This window comes from Chanodichthys erythropterus, chromosome 7 (genome assembly GCF_024489055.1).
Source record: "Chanodichthys erythropterus isolate Z2021 chromosome 7, ASM2448905v1, whole genome shotgun sequence".
In the NCBI taxonomy this organism is placed as follows: Eukaryota; Metazoa; Chordata; class Actinopteri; order Cypriniformes; family Xenocyprididae; genus Chanodichthys; species Chanodichthys erythropterus.
The window spans coordinates 10,459,689-10,466,953 of NC_090227.1; positions in this window are offsets into that span (position 1 = coordinate 10,459,689).

The following is a 7,265-nucleotide window of genomic DNA, read 5'->3' on the forward strand; positions in this document are numbered from 1 at the left end:
CGGCGTGCGTGTGCATCGCCTTAGCAGGGAACGGAGGAATGAGGTAAGATGAGGTGTGTGTAAGTGCTTAGCTAACTAACAGGGACAGGTCACTTCATCACATCACTTCCCCCCTCTTCAGACTGCGAACTGACCGGATACAGAGACAGGTTGTCAGCTATCTTGTTCTGGGGGCAAGGTTGATATCTAACTTTGTCCGCATCTCCTTGGGCCAGGACTGCTCCAATCCCCACATATGAAGCATCTACTTGGACGATAAACTCCTTGGTGGGCTTTTGAAGATTGTGTGATAACATCCATTCCTTCAGGGTGTTAAAGGCTCCCTCACACTCCTCAGTACAGAAGATTGGGTTCTTGACGTTTTTACAAAGCAGGTTAGACAATGGGACGACAGTAGTGGAGAAGTTGAGGATGAAATGTCAATACCACCCCACCAGTCCGAAGGAGGATCGGACCTCCTTCTTTGTCCTTTGTCTTGGGCCATGTCGAACAGCATCTACCTTGTCCAATTGAGGATTCAGCTCTCCATTTCCCAGGTGGTAACCAAGGTAGTTGGTCTCAGATTTAACCCACTCACATTTGGCCACATTTAAAGACTCTTGGATCTTGCTAAGGGTCTATGGGTCATACTGTATATGACAACATTATCCAGGTAAGCTGCTGACCAATCTTCACAGCATCGGGGGACTTGTTCCATCAGATTTTGGAAAGTTGTGGGTACCCCGTGCAGCCTGAAAGGTAAAACAGTGAATTGAAATAACCCCCAGCGGGGTCTGGAATGCATTGTAGGGTCTGGGTGCCTCCTCCAGGGGTACTTGCCAATACCCTTTGCATAAGTCCAATGTTGTGATATACTTGGCTTGGCCGATCCTTTCCAGAAAACCATCAATGTGTGGCATTGGGTATGCGTAAAATCTTGACTGGGCATTCAGCTTTCTGAAGTCAGTGCAGATGAGTAAATTGTCATCTTTCTTAGGGACGATAAAAATTGGGCTGCTCCACTCTTGGAGGATTCAATAACTCCCAACTCCAGCATCATCTTAAAATCTCTGCTCTCAGGGGTGCCTCCAGCCTCCCCAGTACTTGATATGTCCTCTGTCTGGAAGGTGTCAGATCTAGAAGGTGGATTTGATGTACCAGGTTCGTCCACCTAGGCCTCTGACAGAACATCGAGGGGGAATGATCCAGAAGGTGGTGAAGCTCAGCCTGTTTGGACTCTTCCAAGTGAAACAAATCAACACCACTGGCTGTGCTGGCTCTCTCACCTTTGGTTCTGGTTGTTCGTCCTCCTGATCCTCTTCCACTACACGAATCAGCAGCAATGTTTCAGGTTTGCTGGGTGGCTATTTTCACTCCTTCATGTGGTAAGTCTGTGTAGCCTTGCCTTTGTTGGGGTGATGAATCCTATATGTCACTGGTCCCATCTTGCGAATCACACTGTAGGTTCCTTGCCACCTCATCAGCAGTTTGTTCGTAGATGTTGGGAGCAGTAACAGAACCTTTTGTTCAGGTTGCAGTTCTTGGGATGTGGCGTGTTGTACCATGTCTTCTGTGTCTGTTGGAGTTTCTCTCTCTTTGTAGCTCTCTAAGTGGTCTCTCATCTCAAGGTCATACTGGATGATGCCCTTCTCAGACTTCGTCGTCTCTTCAGGCGAAGTAGCCTCCCAGATTTTCCACAGGCCCTTGGACCCGCCATCAATACAGGAGTTCAAATGGAGAAAAGCCTTTAGATGCTTGCAGTACCTCCTTGCAGCAAGAATGGTAGCCAATTGGCAATATTGGAGACTACTTTCTTTGACCCCCCCAACATCTTATTTTGTTGTCCTTCAGAGGGGATCAAGCCTTGTCTGGCTATCACCAGACTAAGCTCAATTTAAAATTGAACATTGGTCTGGAGAGTCTGTATGTATTTTCTACTGCACAAGAGGCGTGATCAACGAGCATTATTCACGCAATTGGATAATCCTTCAACCAATCAAAACTCCAGACAGGTTTAGTTTGTATTGGTTTGTAGCATTGATCAGCGGTTTGCAGAAGCAGCAATGGCATCGAGTGATTTTTGCAGGATGTGCAAAAAAAACATGAAAGTGAGTGGTATTTACACCCACTCGAGTGATTTGTTTAGTGAGCCAACAGTGAGCAAGGTGGATAAGCCAGTCTATGATTGGTTCCTGCAAAAGTGTAACAGCCACAGTAGAAATGAATGCACGGGTTTCCAGACTGAGTTGCCGGGCGAAATCAAATCGCCGGCAGATCAGTGCAACCACCCACAACATCCTTCCCTCATGACGATGAATTTTGCTCAGGCAAAAGCCACTAATGCTTGCTTAAGTAAATGTAAAGCTCCAGTTCTTTCTATTTTCTCCCATGTTCCCACTCTGTATCCAGGAGAAGCTTACCCAGATGATTTGAGCAGTCATGCTTGCATAAATTACTTGTTATTCATTCCACAACGCTCTCCTCCATTCATCTGCACACTAAGGAATCCCCTTTTCATCTTCATTTTGCCTCAGGGTTGTACTGAACTGTAGTTATGAAATCATATAAACACGTAAGCGTACATTGCGGCTTCATCTTGTCCTGCTTCTTCATCGACAAACTCACTCACACATGTTTCACACAGATGCTGACGGATGTGTTTGTGTTGTTCAGGTGTGTCTAAGGGCTGTTACAATTGCACACCATACAATTGCACACAATACTGCTTGAGTCAGCAGCTACGTCACATAAATGAGCATTTTAAGAATGAACATACATAGTATGTCCAAAATGCTGTCTGTTGTCATTCCGGTGTGAAATGGTTGTATGTACTGCAGCTGAAGGTGTGGAGAATCCTGCAGTGTGTCTCTGTGTGATTTATTACCTCCTCTCCCTCTCTCTCTCCCTCTCTCTGCAGTAGTGTTATGTAATGGTGTGGCAGTGCTGGTAGGCCGTTGTCACAGACGGGGGATGGGGGGGTCAGACCTCTGCAGCATTTCCTCACTGTCTTCCCCATCATCTCTCTGTCCACTCTATAGCTATTGTGGCCAGTACTGCAGTTGATAGCTGTTTTCAAAATGGAATTTACTTTACTGCATACTGTGCAGTAGCTATATAACACTGCTTATTGTATTTTTAAAAATACTGTGTGAAATAGCATGCATCAAGTGGGGAGAAATTTGTAGTCAGCAGGTCATTATTGAGAAATAAACTGTTATTTTTCCTTTCTTACATAATGGACATGAATTATTAATTTGAGTTTAAATAATTTTCGTATGTGTGAAGAAAGATACTGCATGGTGATACATGCAGAGATGCGGGATATATACGGTTTAGTGATCATTATATAAATATATATATATATATATATATATATATATATATATATATATATATATATATATATATATATATATATATATAAATACCGCAGAAATGCCACCATTGACCAATCAGCATCAAGTATTCCAGAGGAAGATATTTCATACTCATTGACTTATTGTGCTTTTATGGTATTTCAATCCCATCATACAAAGAATACAATTCTTTTGGATTTCATTTATAATAAATTCACTGTTTTTCCATAAACATTTGACCCAAAACATATGAAAGACAAAAAAAAGTTAAGGAGCACTGCTCTACTTGACTCATGCATCAAAAAATGAATATACTGAAGAACAAAAAGGTCTCAATGAACTTCACACATGTAGGTAATGCTGATCTAGTCAGTTTTTTTTATTGAAAATAAAGATGAAACAGAAATGATATACTGTGATGCCCATAAATTGAACATTTATATATTTTTTAAACCTTCAAATGCAAAGATATATTAACGCTGAAAGCAGCGATGAAAGGGCCCTCTCACCCGGGCTCACCGCCACCCGTTGGCCTTAGGAAAACAGTGAATAATGGGTGACATGCATGTAAACGACTAAATACAAGAGAAATATGACAAAGTCATTTCGACATGCCACACTTCCTGCTGCCAACAGGTGGCGCTTTGACTATTACTGAATATTGAATATTGCCATGTTTGATAAGTGCCATGCAGTGCATATATCAAACATGAAGTTTGGAGCAGATCAGACATTATATGCCTGAGTTACAACAACTTCCTGTTTTGTGGCGTTAATCTCATACTTAGACAAGTGTTGCATGATTTAATGTGTTTCAAGCAAGTTTGGTGCTTCATGGCAGATACAAATGTATTTCTGGGAGTGAATTACAGTGCAAAGCATGCCATTTCCTGTTGCCAGCAGATGGCGCTATGACTAACTGAATATTGGCATATATATGTCTGTAGGCCAGGACTCTCATCAAACATGTGAGACATCAAACATACAAACACTTCCTGTTTCATGGCGCAACATCCAAATTTGTCAGGCCACCACAGACACGCCCAAACTCAATCTTTGCAATTTAACGTCACAAAGGCCTTTAGATTAGACTGACCAAATATGTTTTCTGATAAAATATCTAAGAGTTGGTTAAAATACAATGTCTGGAAATTGCAAAAAATTTGCAAAGAAACTTCAAAATTAAAAAAATTAACTTCCTGTTGGGTTTTCAGATTTTGCACCAAGGGACTTTTTTGTAGGTATTGGGCTGTTACATGTGTCTACCGAATTTCATACCTGTACGTGAAACGTAGCACGAAAGGCGCTTAATTGAAATTTTGTAGGTGCCACTATCAAGCCATTTTGCCACACCTAATTCTGAAACCCATATCAGATGTAAATTTTCACCACTTGTGACTTTGTGAGTTTCATGAGTTTTTGAGCATGTTTAGGCCCTCAAAAATGTGATTCATTCTAAGAGCTCTATATAAAAACTGGAGAGAGCTAACCATTAGCATTCCCATATGAACATGTGATGCAAGAAACCCCCAATAATACAATTTGAATTCTACCATATTTGCTCAAGTATTCTATCAGAATGCAGCTTTTTTTGAAAGGCCATCAATGGAGAATGCAGCTTTTTGCCCATTATAATGATGTAGTTATGACCTCTGTAGCAGGGGCTAATGGGGTAATGTTAGAAAGCCAATTTCACTCTAAAAAATGCTGGGTTGTTTCAACTCATGTTTGGGTCAAATATGGACAAACCCAACCATTGGTTTAAAATGGTTGATGTCTTACCATGACATCAACTCATCAGTTCATTAGAGACTCCATGACCTTGATTCAGAATAGCATATTAGCATACTAGAGTAGTAGCTAAGCATGCTATTCTGAATTCACTGAATGAGTCAGATAAGGAAGACCGGTTTTTCCACTGTTGTTCACAGTCCCCTGGAACATTCCAGATAACACACAACACACAATCTCATTCCATTGTGGATTGTTCCCGAGTTATTATGCAAACTAAAACAAAAACACATTTGTTTACTACAAAAGCCACCAATTCAAATCATATCACAGCCCTTAAGGGTTGAAGTCAAATACATGGTGTGCCTGTATTATACCCATTACCATGGTAGGTTGTAACACATACTGGAGTGATTTGTAACAATTAGACAAAAGAACCAAAAACAGTGGCCACACCATGCAACATGCTTCAAAAACAGGTTTACTGAATCAATCTAAAAGAACGATACAAAACAATGCCTATCTGTGACTGGCCATAACTCAAATCCACTGTTTGACTCAGGAGTTTGTGCATGTCTGTAAATTAGTATATTAGTACAAAATTCTTTAAAGGGACTTGTGCTTAAAGGGTTAGTTCACCCAAAAATGAAAATTCTGTCATTTATTACTCACCCTCATGCCGTTCCACACCCGTAAGACCTTCGTTCATCTTCAGAACACAAATTAAGATATTTTTGTTGAAATCCGATGGCTCAGTGAGGCCTGCATAGCCAACAGTGACATTTCCTCTCTCAAGATCCATAAAGGTACTAAAAACATATTTAAATCAGTTCATGTGAGTACATTGGTTCAATATTAATATTATAAAGCGACGAGAATATTTTTGGTGCGCCAAAAAAAACAAAATAACGACTTATATAGTGATGGCCGATTTCAAAACACTGCAAGCTTCGGAGCGTTGTGTTGTTTACATTATATGCACTTGAGCGCCGATTGCCAACAAAACAGAGACATCTGATGCAGCTTTAATCATCACCCGCGATCTGCAAATCCAGCACCAAACTGGGACTTGTTTACAAAGCATTCATCACCGAAATCCCGGGAACAAACAACATACGTGCAAAACTCCGTTGCTGCTCTGGAAAAACAAACTTCAACCACTGTTCCCTTGATGCTGGGTTCTTTGAGAAGCTGAAAAAGGTCATCTTTCCCTCACAGCCAAAAACACACTCCTTTGGTGACAGGAGCTGCGTCTCATTTCGGAGGCTGCGTCCTCCGGAGGTCGCATTTGAATGCTGCATACGTTATCAAGGATGTCTTATTTAAGAAGAGTAACCGTAATAAAATTGATTGATATTCATTGTGAGGTGTAAAATACTGTAATTTCTTTCTTAAATGAGACCGATGATGTATGCAGCCTTCAAAGGGTCCAGCCCCTGAATTGGGACACAGCCTTTGGTGAAAAATCTCTCAGCTTCCATATCTCGAACGAAATGCGTTGATGGGCGTGCTCTTGCTCTTGCTCTGGGTGATGTGTGTGTGCACACTTATCAGGGAAAAGTGCCTATAAAAGGAATTCTGCTCTCTTTTTATGTCACACAGGCCATACTTGAAAAAAAAACTCTCCGAAACCCGGTATGAAACCGGAGGTAGTGTATTTGGCACAAAAATACATACGTCCAACTCATGTTTTGAAACTTTGGCCATGTTTAGCATGAGAATGCAACTCTTTAACAAGGAAATAAGTCAGAATGCATTACACATCCCCTTTAAATAAAAGGACTTATATTTGATCTTCTCTGCTTCTTATCTTCATCATCAGACTGACAACATTACAATTTTCTTAGTTGTATGTAAGGCGATGGTTGTAACACTTAAAGATGGTACAACCAGTGTTGGTTACAATGTTAACTCAAGTAACTTGAGTTATGTAATCAGATTACTTTTTTCAAGTAACTAGTAAAGTAATGCATTACTTTTTCAATGTACAAGAAGTTACTTTTTCAAATAAGTAATGAAAGTTACTTTGTTTTCATATTTATTTACTAACAGCTTATTGACGACTGGTTATTGTAGTTCTAGCCTAAATGTGAACATGAATTTACTCATCTCACTTGCACGAAAACATTCAGTATTCCTCAAAACAAATAAAAACAGTGAAATGCAATAAAACAGTGAAATTCACAGAATTTTACACAA